Consider the following 16,269-nt stretch of genomic DNA (forward strand, 5'->3'; position numbering starts at 1 on the left):
AGAAAGAATATAAACAGATAAAACCAGAAAATACAAAAGGATGTAATAAAAAAAAAAAAAAAAAAAGAGTATAAGATGGAAAACCTGAAAAGTTTCAGCATATAGTTTTCTTGTTGTCCTTAGCTGCTGAACTTTATCTGTCAGGGAAATAAATGAATAAGTTTTCTTCATCTCTAGTGACTGCAATCCTACCCAACGATAAGATTAAATTCCAGCATCATAAATCAACACATAGAATTAACATTAGGAGTCTGCCAACCAACCCTAGAAAATTTCAATTGATTATATTCTATTCCTAGGTCTTGATAATTGTAATTTGTCCTGTGCATATGTGTTTTATATTTAAATGCATCTGTTTAAACAGGATGACAATCACAGTAGGAGCTACCTACAAAGTTCAGGGGTAAGATGGGAAAAGAGTGAAGTCATGAGTCTGCTACAATTTTAACAGCTTTATCTCTTTTTTAGTTCTTGTTCTTGGGTTGTTATTTTTTCAGCCATGGAAATGCGTTTTGTTAAAGGTTTGTTTTTAAAAACTCAAAAATTTCCACTAGCATAAAACAGATTCTCACTGGCTTGTTCTAGGCTCCAAAATGTTATCCTTCCTTAGCCACCTGTGATTCAGCATTGTATACTGATGCAGAGTGTACACAATCCCTCAAGACAGACAACATGGGGGTGGTTGGTTTATAAAGTATCATTCTTGAGAGCTACTCCCTCCTCTTTAGTGATATGGGCTGCAGAGCTATCTCGGGGTTGCTCTGCTCTGGAACATGAAATTTTCTCCCCAGGCACAGGGACAGCAAGCTGTAGGAAACACACATACAAAGGTGTAGAGAAAGTTGTTTGTCTTCCTTTGGGCCTTGCCAACTGCTGACACTGCCTTGCTCACTTCTGATGAGAGAGCACATGTGGGTCATAAAATCTGCTCCATGGAGCAGTTCAGTGACCTGCAAATCTGCAATAGGCTCATGAGGTAGGCACGTTAATATGACCCTGCTTTTGGCAATGGGGTGTTAGGAAATTATCACACTCCTTCTCACTTCCTTTGAGCTCAGTGTTGATGCGCTTCACTGCCTATTCCCTACCTAGTCACAAGAACAAACCCACAACTGGCTGGATGGAGGGAGACAGAAAAAAGAGACAGAAAATGTCATGTGCCAGCCATCCCATACCTGCTAATGACTGAGGTTTAGACAGGAGAACTCAGCTTAAATTTATTGCAGAAATGGGACTTTAGTGGTGTGCACACTTTGAAGGATAAAGGCATCCCAGCAGGATGGCCACTGCAGCTTGGCCACCAGCCCCAGACATGCACTCAGCCCTGGAGAAATCCTGTGACACAGAAAGGCACAGCTGGGAAGGCAGACTGGGGCAGATTAACAGCACTGACAGAGCTCTGAATTTCATGCCATGAAACTCCCACATTAATAACCTACATCCTAACAAGGTTGTAGCTGTTGAGTACTGCACAGAGGCAGGTGTGTGTGTTTTGGTTTTGTTATTGCTGTTTGTGTTGTGGATTATTTGTTGTGATGCAAGTAATTACATATCTCTTTGTACATTTTCAGTGGCTCAGAAACTTGTTTTTAACTATAATGCTATGTTTTTATATGAATTGTATAAAAAGAGGTCAGAAAGAAAATAGTAAAGGGAATAAGTGGTATGCTTGTATGGTTTTTCTATTTTGGTCCCAAAATTATACACAGACATTAAGAACAAAAATATCATCTATCTATGCTTGACCCTCAGTTCTTCCCATTCACTCATCTCATATATCACCTACCAATAGACTTACCTTACATTCAGATCTCCTTAAATGAGCTAACAACTCAGTATTTCCTGCACTTACAGACAGAAAAAAACCCAATATAATCTCTGTGCTGCTGCAATCAGTTCCAGTGAATCTTCCTATTGCCTTTTTACAAATTTTATATCCCCCTGGCTCAGAAAGGTCAGATTTATTGTTGCCTATTTACTGGCATGTGAATTTATGAGTGTTCAGCTCTGAAGCCTGGTATAAACATCCCAGCATTGTCTTGTCACATGATGTTGCTCACTGTTTTGGAGCAGAAGTCACAAAGTGTAGCACAGGGGATTTGCACAGCTTTCATCAAGCTGGTACAAAGAGGACCTGCCCTACTTGTGCCTCATGATGCAAGCAATGATGGCTAGGATGCCCTCACTGAACTTAGAAAAGGAAAACTTCATAAGATAGAAAGATAAGATTTTAGAAGCTTGAATTATGACAAACACATTATTTCTATCTTTGTTTAAAGTAGATTTTTTCAGTTAGTGAATTACTGCTGATCTCTCTCTAAAACAATGAATTTATTTATAGTAGTTAATGAAATATTGTGTAGAAGGGGTTTTTTGATGCAATGTATATAGCCTTTCAGATGGGTTTTGGTAAAGTTACTCTATGAAAAGTGTTAAAAGCGTTCTGTTAAATAAACTTAGTAACTAGGTAATGAGAGATAAGCCTTTCTGTGAATCAAAACATGGCTAGGAAGCAAAGGAAAAGAAAACAAAATATGACTATATTGATCATTTAACCTTGCTGTCAAAGGATCATTAGCAGTGTTACCAGAAAGTTTCAGGGCAAGTTATGTTCAAAATTTAGCTCTAGAAAGCTGTCAAAATATATTTCTAATACCATTTACCTATCTGCATTAATTCTTTAAAATAGTAGCATGTCTTTACTGTATTCAGACAAAATTCATGTCTTAATATCCCTTGATATCTTTCCAAAGATTGTCACAGCCTAGCCATGAGGAAACATGAGAGCAATATAAAACCATGAAATCACAAAATGGCCAGTGTTGGAGGAGACCTTAGAAATCACCTGGTTCCAATCCCCTGCCATAGGCAAGGATCCCTTTCACTAGACCAGGTTGCTAAGAGCTCTATCCAGCCTAGCCTGAAACACTTCCAGGAATGGGATATCCAGGTGTGGGATTGGAACTAGATGATTTTTAAAGTTCTTTCCAATCCAGGCCACTCTATGTTCCTATGAAATCATCACTGAGTAAAAAAATTCAAAGCTGCAGATTAGGAGAGGTCCAGTTTGAAGCAATCTGTGTTTTCAGTTACTTAAATCCTTTGGTAGGATCCTTAAAGTGTAAATTAAAGTTCTGACCTAAAGGATAGAGGAGACATGATCATTTAGCCACATGTTACACATGCCTATTTCCAGTGATGTCATTAGCAATTGCTTCAACTATTGTGTTCATAATCTATCTTTTCAATTTCTTGAGTATTTTGGTTCAGATTTCACTTTTCATACAGACTCTGGTACCTTTCCCAAGGATAGAAGTGTCAAGCCTGAAGTAATCTCTCCAAGAAAAACCTGAGGGACGGAAACATCTTTTTTTTTTTTTTAACTTGTTTTTTGGCATTAGTGTTTGCAAGTAAAATGAAAGACTTGATTTTAAATTCAAGGCCAGATCTTAAGACATAGTGGGCCCTTGCATATCCCCGTGGCTTCAGTGAGATCAGTACGTTTCAGGACTTATCCCCAAGACTGGATTTGATGCATTGTTTTTGTTTCAGTATATCTCTGCTAAGAAGTAATCCACTGAGAATTTACTGCCCTTTTGGAGAATACTCCTAGTTTCATGTACATATTTGTCATTTTTTTCCTTTGGCCTTGTCAAACTGAGCGTGTTATTTTGTTGTTTGATAAGACATTTATCATTTTATGAATTAACCATTTATACATGAATCCGAATATAGGCTGAAAAGTATAGATAGGACCTTCTTCCAGCAATACTGTAAAAGAGTCCATATATTTTGATCATTTCACTCCCTACCCAAGCCCCCATTAAAGGAACTAGCCCTGAAATAATTCATAGCATTGGCATTAAAACTGTCATCATTCTTCAGGGCTAACACAGTGGAGAAATAACTTCTCAGCAGTCTGCCAGTCTGGGGCAGGCGGTAAAGACTTTCTTTTCTGAAGATTAAAAAGGAACTGTTTGTTTGTTTGTTTAATCAAATGAAAATTTAAGTTCTGCAGAAGTTGGTGAGACTGTCCAGTAAGCCTTGTATTGCTCTGTGTCATATTTACAACAGGCCAGCAGATAGAAAACAACAAAAAAGCTCACCTAGAAAAATTAGTGTTTTGACTTACAAGAAAACCATTAAGGCTATTGGTGTAAGTCAGAGGGGTAGAAACAAAAGAAGGGGTAATGCATCAAAACCTCTTTATTAGTGTTATTCTTTCTTCCCTATGCTATTTTCATGAAGATGATTCCTGCTGCAGATAGGGATATCCTGTGGCAAGTCCCAGTCACTCAGTGTTGATCACTAGCTATTGGTGTCACTGGCATTTTCAAAGGTATTCAGCTGTAAGTTCCCATCGACCAATCCCAGAATGACAGGAATAGACCAATAACATGTGTGTAGAATTTCACATGCCTTTTAAAATATTTCCACATTAAAACACTTTGAAGAATTCAAGATTATCTCCTCAGAATATTTATAAGACAGATTCATGGGGGAATTCATCCTGTTCTGTGCAATAGTAGCAGCACAAAGCAGCCTTAAAGTCAGCTTAGGCATCTCTTTGAGGATTTCTCTGATGTACAGAAATCCTGCAGTAATGGCTTTTTCCCTTTCCCTCACTGCAAGTTCCACTTCAAAGATGTTTGGATGGTATGACTACTGGAGAGGAACTTACTGCAAGTTTCTGTGCCCCAGGTATAGCCTATCATTATCAGAAGGACTTATTGTGGGTCTTAGGAATCAGCAATACCTCAAGGTAGCCTTGAAACTACTTTAATTTACCATGAAATCCAAAGGTCAGCCCCAGGATCCTGAGGTTCGGAGATGTGCTTCTCCTCCTATCATTTTCCATAGAACTTATTCAGAATTGCCTCTTTTTCTGAAGTCATGGCCCAGTGATTCTAGTTTGCACCCTGATAGTAGACAGACTTTTTTCTTTCATCATCAGTGGAGATGCAGAGTGATTTTGATTAATGACTTCATTGTCCCCAGCCAGCAAGAGACTTGCCTTTTTCAGTTTGCATCAGAATGGATGCTGAACTGACTGTGAGCCTCTAACTGGCAGTAGATTTCACCTGCTGAGAAGGGAGGAAATTAGTCAGGAAAAAAAAATGGTCACAAAATAATACTGATTTACTCTAACTTCAACTAGAATGTCAGTGAATGCAAAAATTTTCCTAAACTTCCCCAGACTTTTTTCCTAAGTCTATACAGACAAGAAAGAAGCTGTTTATCTGAAGCAAAATAATCTTAAGAATCAAGTGAATCAAGTAAATTCTCATTTAATTCTTTCATCTCACATTTTCCCTGTGTATTTTTAATAAGAAGGCAAGTGAAGGCAGGGGTGAATTTACAGTGATATTAGAACTGGAGTATTTTCATGCCTGCCCCTACTCTTCCTCCAGTGAGGAGACTGGGCCTTTCTCAGGAATTTTGGGAATTCTGGTTTGTTGTTATTCATGTAAGATTTTAACATATAATGCCACAAATACCAGTCACAGGTCATGACTGGGTCTCTTAAACTCAGCTAGATCTATTCTTGACATCCAAAAACTTCTTGGGGACATGGCAATCAACAACAGCTTTGACTGTCTTGAGCGTGAAATTGTGAAGCACAAGGTCCTAAGGCAGGAGAGTAGCAGAACATGGGCTCTGTCCTTCAGAAAATCAGAATGCACCTCATTCAGGAAACTGCTACGTGGGATCACATGGGTGACACCTCTGAAGGGCAAAGAAACTTTGGAAAGCTGACAAGCATTTGAATACAACCTCCTCCAATCACAATTGTTGATCAGCATGTTACTCAGAAAAATAAGTTCAGGATAATATCAGGAGACTAGACTGGTTAAACAGGGAGTGCGTGACTGAGTTTCAGTGTCAAAAAAGAGTAGAATACAGGAGGTGGAAGGAGGGATGAGACGCAAAGGAGGAATTTATAAATGCTGAGTGTGCAGTAATGATGTTAGGAAGGCCAAAGCTCACTTAAAGTTGAAGTCTGACAGGGTCATGAGGTGTATGATATCCCAATGTGCATGAGGTGCCATGTTTACAGCAGGTCAGGAGGTGATCAGCACTGGTGAGACCACACCGAGTGCTGGAATGAAGCACATTCCGTATAAGGAGAAGGTGAGAGATGGGACTGTTCAACCCGAAGAAGAGAAGGCTCAGGTGGAACCTCATCCATGAAATAAATACTTTAAGGGAGGGTTTGAGGAAGATGCAGTCAAGCTTTTTTAAGTGATGCCCAGTGACAGAACAAGAGGCATCAGGCACAAACTGAAACAAAGCAGTCTCTGTCTGAGCACCAAGAAATACTTTTTTACTGTGAGAGTGACTGAGGACTGAAACAGGCTGTTCAGGAGTCTCAATCCTTGAAGCAGGTGACCTTTCCTGAGCAGGAATGGTAAGAGAAGATGACCGCCAGATCACAGAATCACAGAATATTCTGAGTTGAAAGAGATTTACAGGGATCATCAAGTCCAGCTCTCAAGTGGATGGTCCATATGGACACAATCTTTATTGTCACCATGATCTGACCAACAGAGCTAATCTGTTTTTCCAACCTCAACCATTCTGTGATCATGTGACAAGAAGAAAATCTTCTACCATTTGGATATTAGGGAGAGTGGAAGAACAGGAAATGTATTTCGGACGGCACTAAATGGCTGTTATATTTTACATGAAGGGAAAGACCTGCTAGGTTGACAATAGAAAGTTTAGATAGCTTTTATTCCTTAGAAAAGGTTTTGCTAAATGATAATTAGACTTCCTAGAAAAGGAAGGGTATGAGGGGGCAGATGAGAAGGTGATAATGTGCACATCCACATATAATATACCATTACTGGTAGTTAGCTTGTTATAGGATGTGAAAAAAACTAAGAACACACAAAGAATGTGAAGTTAATGCTAAAATGTAAAAGTTGGAATGTTCTAAACATTTATCCATGTGCTTTATCTAATTTCTGCTTCTTAGTGGTGATCATTGACCACCACTCTGTAGAGCAGGCACCAAAGTCAGTATTGCATTCACTCACATACTGCTCACATTAGTCAGGTCAAGACACTGTCAAACAAGAATAACACAATCACCACACATATAAATAACTAAAGGCATCTTGACATCAATTCACCACTCAAATAAATCTACAACCCAAACTTCTAAATGGTTGTAAGCTGTGCCTGTCATGATGCCAGTCGAAGTGTTGTTTCTGTTAGCCTGGGTTGTGTATACTTTGAATTCATTTGAGTCAGTGAAACTCAAAGATGTTTTTTACTGAAACGGTTCAGGAGATCATTGCTGTCCTTCCTCTCATCTGCAAGGTCATCTGCCCAGCTTCTTGGAAGACATGTGATGGGAGATGTTGGCTGCTCAGAGCCTGAGCAGCTCCTCTGATTGCTTCAAAGCTCTCAGAGCTTTCCTGTTCGCATTGTTAGAGACACCTCTAAGAAAAGAGCCTTGGATTAAGGGTGGCCTTGCAAAGAATATCCTTGTTGGTTTATGTTGTGGCAGTTGCTCCTGAAAGAAAGAAAGCCATATTTAAAAATGCTGAACTACTCTAAAAAAATCCCTTTTCCTTCCAGCAGCCTGTTTTCCCAATGAGAGAATGCATTCACAGAACGTTTCCAAATGACACAAATGAAGAAAACAATTGTTACAAGAATGGGTTTCAACACTTAAAAATTGCTTTCTGAACCTGTTTGAAATAGTCAGCTAAAAGGGTAGTCTTCTTTCATAACTCCTTTATAATAATGCACAGCTGGGTGAAAATTCATCTCAAACAATACTTACTTTTGTCTTTCTTTATTTACCATCATTATCATTACTTTTACTTTGGTTAGCAGATGTTTCTTTAGTGCTCTGACATTCTTTATAATTTGCATATTTTTTAATTTAACTGGCAGAAAAGTCAACTTACTGTACAATATGCACCTTGTATTTAGCACTTATATGTATGTGGCATATGCAACAGGAAAAGATCTTCTGATATCCCCAATACATTTTTAATGTACAAATTTAACATACTCTTTAAAATTCATGTATTTGGGCTTTTCTTTGTGCCATGAAAAAATGTCTGATTCTTTAGAGCACAGCTCAAATCCAAGGAGGAATCATTTTGCATCTACAGTATAAACTCATAGCATCCAGGATGTGGCTGTGATGAACAAATCAGTAATTAATTGGGCATTCATTCCAGTGACCTGTCAGCATTCAAATGCTTTAATTAGATGGAGAAATGGAGGCAAGTAATGAGGGCCAAAACTGTATCCTTTTGAATACAGTGGCAAAACATCCACTTGCTGCAATAAGATTTAGTCCTAAATGCATGACAGCACACTATAGAAGATGTTGTCTCCACCAACTGTGGTTCAAGTGTATAATACTGATAATGTCACTGGCATTGTATCTTTCGTTCAGGAAACAATGATGTTCTTAGGAAGCTTTTTGTCTGCTCATGCATACAAAACAGGCAATTTTCATGAAGTATTAATTGCAAATTATCTAGTATAAATGAGGGTCCCAAAAAGAAAAATCTACTTTATACTATATCTGCTGTTTATTTCATTATTAGTAGTCATTGTTTTGCTTATGTGGTACAGCTGAAAGGAAACACCATATCCTGTGTCAAGGAATCACACTTTAAACATGCAGGTGTATAAGGACCTGGAGGGTTTTTTCTATTCTCAAGCTTTTTCATAAGTATTCAAGCATATGTGTCTAAATGTATACCAGAAACATTTTTCTACCTAAAATTTTTTGTGCTTATTGGCCAGTTTCAGTTTCCACACACAGATAAACCATATTAAGCATTATTATACTAGATTAAAATGCTGATGATATATTTTGTTTTCTTTGTCTTCTAAAGGTACTGGTTGTAGCTCAGCACCTGTTTCTTGCTACCTAGCTAGCATTAACTTAACATTTGAAGTGCATGTTTGAACAATTTATTATGAAAAACATAGACCAGTTTTAAAAATTGACATAACGTTTAACATTTTTTCAAATTAAATGTATATTTTTTTTCTAAAAGTGCTTTTAGTTTCACTGTCTTTTTGAACAACCTTTCTAATTTGTAAAATATGTAATGAAGTCCATAGCAAAATGGAGGCACACAGAGGTACCCCAACTATCTTTGAATGAGGAACATACTTCCATCCCAGAGAATCACAGGCTTCTAAGTCTTTCTCCCCTTTTGTCCCCTCATTGCTGTTAGAAACCACATCCTTGTTTTTCAGCCTAAAAATAACATATATTTATGACCATCTTGTCCAATTTTCTTCTTGTGCATATAATGTCCTCTTCCTTGTTGCTTAAGGACAATTTTTGCTTTATGGTCTTAAGTACATATTGAACTTTATTTACAAAACAAAAACAGTAACCTTCACCTTGTAAGATTAAGCCACTGCAGGGCTCCTGTCAAAAACATGATTTCCATTCCTCTGAATATCCACACATTCTTCTTTGTTGAACATAATTTAATCAAACTGTATGGAATTCTTAGATAAAGTCTCAAATGTACAGAAGTACTAATGCTTTTTGATCCCTCCTGAAAATACTTCATGTGGTATATTTGGAGATTTGGTTTGTACTTTTCACAGACAAGTCAATCTGAAGTTCACAGGTTTTCTGTGATCCACTGATATATCCTATGTATTTCCATCTCCTGACATTTCAAAATGATGAATTGTCAGCCTATAACAGAGATTCTTGTTATTAGTCCTCAAGTACATGACTTGGAAATTTGTACAATTATACCTCATCCCTTCTTTTCTAGTTCACACATCTATTCCAATATTATATTCCGATCCCTCTCTAAATTACTGTTTCCACGGCTTTGTCACCAGCTGTTTTCATTCTTCTTCAAATGACTGACACAAGCCCTCAACCCCTCCTCACAGACATCATGTACTTTTCCTCATAACCATCTCACTGAAGTAGATCTGTTTCACCTAGATTTTTTCCCAGAAGAAATGTCCCAAGCTGTCTTAAAGACATGGTCAAGCAAACTTCTTAACAGCTTCCAAACATCTGAATCTTCAAAAATTTTGTTTCAGAGTAGCATTTCAAGTATATAAACATTAAATTCCTAAAGAGAAGAACTTTAGCAAATCCCTTGATACATTTCACCTCTTTCTATTTATAGGATCGTTACTAAGATTCCCCTCTCCCATATCCTTCCCTGGATCTCAATAAGGTCTTTGGTTTTTTTCTTTTTGTTTTTTCTGATCCTTCCCACAAGTGCCTCACATAGCTTTTATAACTTTGATTGCAGTGGGGTGTTTGATGACAATCACTTTGGGTGCCATGGTCAGTTTTGGGAAGTCTTTTGTTTTTTCCCATTTTTAAGAGCCACCATCTGGGAGCAGAACATCTTCCCACCCTTGCGGAGGACTGAGATCTCACCACTAGCACTGCAAAATAAGACAGAATTCTTCTGACTATGGCAGCTTTAAAAGTTCTAGCCAATATGAAGGAGAACACTATCTGGCATGTATAAAGTTCTGAGGCAAGAAAGGACAATAGTCAATATGGTCACCTGAGCCAAGCCTTAGATCATGGTGGCTGGGGAATCTTGCCCCAGCTGTGGGACACTGACATCACCCTTGAGTACACTTTGTTTCAAAATATGCACCTGAAATTGTTTTGTTTGACTTTTGAAACTGAATCAATCTCAACTGAGCTCATCAAATACCTACTCAGCATCAGCCTCTTGCCCAAGTAAGCTCACCAGAGTCCAGTGTTTCACAGCTGCTTATTCAGCTCAGCTGATCTATTACCTTATCTGCTCAGAAATTGCCTACAATACTAGAACCAGGACTTCTTGAGCTCAGATAGCTACTTACCCTAGCATCTTTGGGTTTGATTTTGATTTGTTTTCCAGTGAATGCCTCCAAACACTCCTTGAGAGAGCAGGAAAAGTTGCACAGGCTCTCAGTATCTCTGTCTAATATTCACCAGGCTATCACACCATCTCTCAGTCTTGTGACAGCTGGGAGATTTCCTCTTGTCATCTAGCCCTCTTTGGCAGATTTAGACACAAGATTTTTGTTACTAAAGTGGCAATCATGAGGCTTAAACTCAATGGGCTGGTTTCCAAGGTCCCATACATCATTACATGCCATTTTTTGACAGGGTTTGCCACAATATCTACATCAGCCCCAGCAAAGGAGGTTTTCCTTGCTGTAATTCCACAAGATACCAGTGATGGTCTGAAAGTCTTCATTTGAAATGATGAGCTATTTTACTCCACGATGAGTGCACAACAAATTCTGTCAAGGTAACCCTGTACAAACTGCAATATCCACCACAATTTTTCCTTCAGTCCCTAGAAAGTGACCAGCCAGTTCATTTTATCAAGTCACACACAGAAATTATTGTGCTTCTTTGTACTTGATTGGTTTGGCTTTTTGCCAAAAGTAGGAATCACCAAGATAATGCCATGTTTGTGCTGAGGGGTATTTGATGCTGCAAATTCTGATCTCAGGTGTGTAAGACGCCAGTGAGAGCTGAATTAGAATCATCTCTTCACCAGCCACTCCTTTGACCCATCAGATCATTGCCTGACCTAAGAACCTCTGGTTTAGGACCTGTATCAACTATGGCTTCTCTCCAAAAATCATGACCTCAATAGGGTCATCAATCAATAAAACAGCTTTTCTTGCTTGTCCTCCTAGTATATCTTACAGTGTGACCTGCAAGTAAGCAATAAATGCAGCGATTATTGCAGGTATAATCTCCAGGCACTGTTTTAACAGTACCTCAAAAACTGTGTTTAGACATTGAGGAGTTTTATTGATCATATGGACCATCATGGTCTGTTCCTTTAGAAATTTGATGCATACACATGTAGTATCATGACTGCACAACAAAGTATTTTCTTTACATGCCAGAATTATGTTTTTATAACACAAATTTTCATTCCTTGGTCTGTCCTCCATCATTCATTCAGTGTTTTACATTTCTTCTTCATTATTCAATTTTTGTGCCCAATGTTTTGAGTGACTTATTTAATGAGCCCAAATAACACTGAATGTAAAAATGTCTGCTATTTCTCCTTCAGAAATACAAATTTCATACTAAGTTACAAAAGTAATAGCAATAGTATTTCTATTATTTATTGTCCTTTTTAGTGCCTCTTATCTGTGCATCCAAGTATTACAATGGCTTCCCAAAAGAGGAAGTTTTTGCGAAAAGATGAAGAACCTAATAGGGGAGTTTTCTATGTTGGGAGACTACCAATAAATCAAAGTACATGCTATTTTTTCAAACATCACCATCACAACTGTTTCTTTTTACCTCCAGCAGTGTTTGCCTGAGATTCCTCACCCTGCTGGCAGGTGTTGATCCAGCTAGAAAAGTGCAAAGTTTTTGCTGACTCAATAGTAAGGCCAGCTCATTATTTTACTTAGATATATGAGAAATAAAGAGAAATCATGACAGAGAGAGAGTGATAAGGTTTGGGTGTGTCCTGAGGGAACAAGGCACAAAGAAAACTAAATCCAAGGAAAAGTTTCAGGTTGTGGTTTCATAGCAAATTCTTTCATTATGACCTTTGAAAGGTCCTAATGAAATAATGAAACCTAAGCAAGGTTTGCTAATTAAGAAACCCACTTGCCTGCACTCAAACATGCATGAATATTTGTCAATATTATTTTTAAAGCTCTTTCATGAATTTACACCAGCCATCCATAATTCTTAGACAACATGTCTGCAGCCAGCTGTTGGAACATGTTAATTAGAAAGCCTGTTCCAGGAGAGTTTCTGAGATGAGCAGCAAACATTACTGCTCATCCACTCTGCCCCCACAGTAGGCACCCCAACAGCATGGCTTATCACACTGAAATCACACTGATAAGGGAGACCAGGTAGATTTGGAGGCTCAGAGCCATAATATAAAACCACAAATCCTGCCTACATAGAGACCTTAAGCACCATGCTGGCATTCAGTGACAAAGAGTGGTCTCAGATCTTGGATTTTATGGTTGCCTGGAGTATCAATGGTAGTTTGTTTCATAACATTGCAAAGAACTTATTTGGCAATAGCACAGACAAATACACTAAAGTGTAAGGAGAAAGCTAATTCATTCTCTACCTTTCAAGAAGGCAGAGAGGCAGCCTGGCACAGAATGTACAACTGTCAATTAACTTTCCTAAACTCAAGGTTATAATTTTTTTGATAGATAAAATTTGGTTTGATAGATAAAATTTGGGAAAAATAAAATAAAATAAAATAAAATAAAATAAAATAAAATAAAATAAAATAAAATAAAATAAAATAAAATAAAATAAAATAAAATAAAATAAAATAAAATAAAATAAAATAAAATAAAATAAAATAAAATAAATTATCTGCTTCAGCACAATTTGTGCCATGAAAAAAAGAAGTCACAATTGCTTTGCTAAGTGACTTCTTGGTTATTAACAACACTGCTAAAATCTTCCTGAGGTGAGCAGTTCCATGCTGAGTGGGTTGATACAAAGGAAATAAAACCCTGTAAAAATTTGAATAGCTAAATATTGTCACGTGAAAATACTGGGAACATAAGTGCTTGTGTGTAAGATTACAGGTGGTATAGCTGTACTGAATACACTGCAGTTGCTGTATATGTGTTTTGGGATAGAAGGAGTGGTTATACAAACTAAGGAAAGAAATGTGTAAATATTGCTTTAAGTAAGACAGTTGTTCATAGTAAAGTAGGATATGAGCTTACTGGATTTTTATTTTCCATTGAAGTTTCTCTTCAGGCTTTATGGAGGGCAGAGTAAGATATTTTTGATAGTGTCCCATTAATTGGAGACATCTATTGTACTAAAAGACTTCATACTTAGGTCACTGTTTATTACTTTGATAGAATTATAAATAAAGCTAAATTTCAGGCTACAAGTAATGTAATGGAAAGAGGAAAGAAGCAGGGAAGCCTCCTCCAAATTTCTAAGAAATAATGTCACACTGCAAATGTCTGCAGTTTATAATAAAAAGTCATGTTTCCAAAATAAAAAGCCCAAACCTGACCTAAAAGTACTGAAAAGGACTGGAGAAATAAGTACAGTCCATTCACAGATTGAAAATTTGTGCTACTATTTTATAGTCCTTGGTTGAAAAATGTAAGTTTTTCAGAGTGGTATCCTGAGCAGAGCCTGCAGCTTGTTTCAAAATAAGATAGGCAGAGAAAGTTGATGCTTTGCAAAGTTATGTTCATGACGTGTGGGGACAGGCTTCAGTAGTTTCTTATGCTTTTTATTTCCCTTGGAACCTGGGGGGTGAGAGGGCATTGGTTATGTGAGGTATCACTAAAGCCCCAGTTTGGAACTGGGGATGCATTCCTTCCAATCAGCTGTTGAGAAAAAAATAGATGATGGAAACATATTGTGTCTGTGATTTAAGGTTTTCCTTCTCCACTGTTGTTGCCATCTGACCTCAGACACCTTTTCCAGAACTTTTCTTCACTATCTCAATATCATTTTCACCTTCACTTTCTGAATTATTTCCGTTGCCTGAGGAAGAACCCAGCAGAAACCATTTTCATATCAAGGCTGTCATTCTAAACTCTGCACCTTCTTGGTCATCCATTTTTAAAAATAACTATTCTCATGAAAAACACAGAACTGCTTAAACAAAAGAGCATTTCTGTCCACTAATGCTCACTCTTTCACCCTCAATTAATTCTTGCATTTTTCTTCTCCTTAAAATTCAGTTAAATGAACATTCTCTTTTAAGAGTTTTTGAAAACTCAAATCATTCATATATTTAGAAAGCTATCTGTTATCTCAACGAGGCATGAGTTCCCCCTGAAATTTTCAAAATTTAAGAAATCAGGTGACAATTACTCTTTTTTACAGTTGTATTTCTTGCACCTGTCAATATGGCATACATAGCAGGGTAGTCAGAACTCCCTATAATGTGAGCTCCACTCCCTCTTACCAAAAAACTGCACTTGTAGACACATCTATTTTTCATTTGATTTTTGTTTAATTTTTTTTAATTTCTGTGAAGAAAAAAATCACATAGTTGGAAAGTTTTATCCTCAGTAATAATGGATCTAACATTTTTCCATCAGCATTGCTAAGAGAGTTTCCTGGTTCCAGTTAAAAATGGTTGATCAACACTCCTACATTATCTTTGTCATGAGAAATGCAAAGAATGCTTAAGAGTGAAACAATAATTTCTTCATACATTACAATACCTTCATACAGATGCTTGAAATATGGTAAAATGAAAAGTGTATTTCCCTCTTGTACATTCCCTCTCTCTTCCCATCAGCATGGCAACACCAGGTTCATGAAAGCAGCAGTTCTACAGCGGTTCAGGCTCAGAATAACACCCCAACCAAGTCTCACAAAAACTTTTAGTGAAAACATGCACTTCCACAAGTTTCACAAGCTGGATTGGGTTTTTCCCCACTGGGACATTCTGAGAGGGCTTTATAGTGTTTTGGGATTTTTTTAAGGAATCAGTATTTCAAGTGTTCTGAAACATAAAGAAAGCCTTACTTCCACTTCTGAAAGGGAGTCAGAAGTTACACAATAGTAGTGCGAGAAGAACCTCAACTTTTTCAGGGCATTTTTCATTTTATTTAGAATGTGAAAACTGTGAGTACGAAAAAGGACATTTTTGCCTGAAACAATCTAAAATGATTAGTGAGTTTCAAACATGGATTTTTTTTCCTAAAAATTAAGGCAATATCTCTTTGTATTATTTGTTTCCCAGTTTATCTTGATTTCATTTGTTTATTTCAGATGGATTTCATTTGGCTAGGGGTGTTGATTTGATTTATTTTGATTTTCTCTCAATTGTTCAGGGAAAGATTTTGCTTGGACAGTGATTGGTTACTTTTTTCTTCATGCCCACAACAATATTTTTCCTTATGGTCATTTTCAGAAAAAAGGAAAAAAAATACATCTTCAGATTCTGATTTACTATTGCCCCTAGGATTTACCTGGGCACTTTTCCATGCACATTCAGAAAGGAGGGAACCTTTACTCCTGGGTTCCTACTACATCCCCATTAATACAGCAACTCCTTTACACAATGACAGAAAAAAGAGCTTTCCTTTTGTTGAAGTTAATGCTGGTTTTATATAAAATAGACTATAATTCAGAGTCTGTAATGTCTACTGAAAGGTTAGGCTCGTTACCATCCAAATAGACTGAGCTAATAAAAATTATATTTGTTACAATCCAAATAGATTAACCAGCCTTAAGGGCTTAGCTATGTATCTCACTTTTCAATTTTCTTATAATTAAATTAACATAAAACAGACTTG

The sequence above is a fragment of the Ammospiza nelsoni genome, chromosome 2 (assembly GCF_027579445.1).
Source record: "Ammospiza nelsoni isolate bAmmNel1 chromosome 2, bAmmNel1.pri, whole genome shotgun sequence".
Classification (NCBI taxonomy): Eukaryota; Metazoa; Chordata; class Aves; order Passeriformes; family Passerellidae; genus Ammospiza; species Ammospiza nelsoni.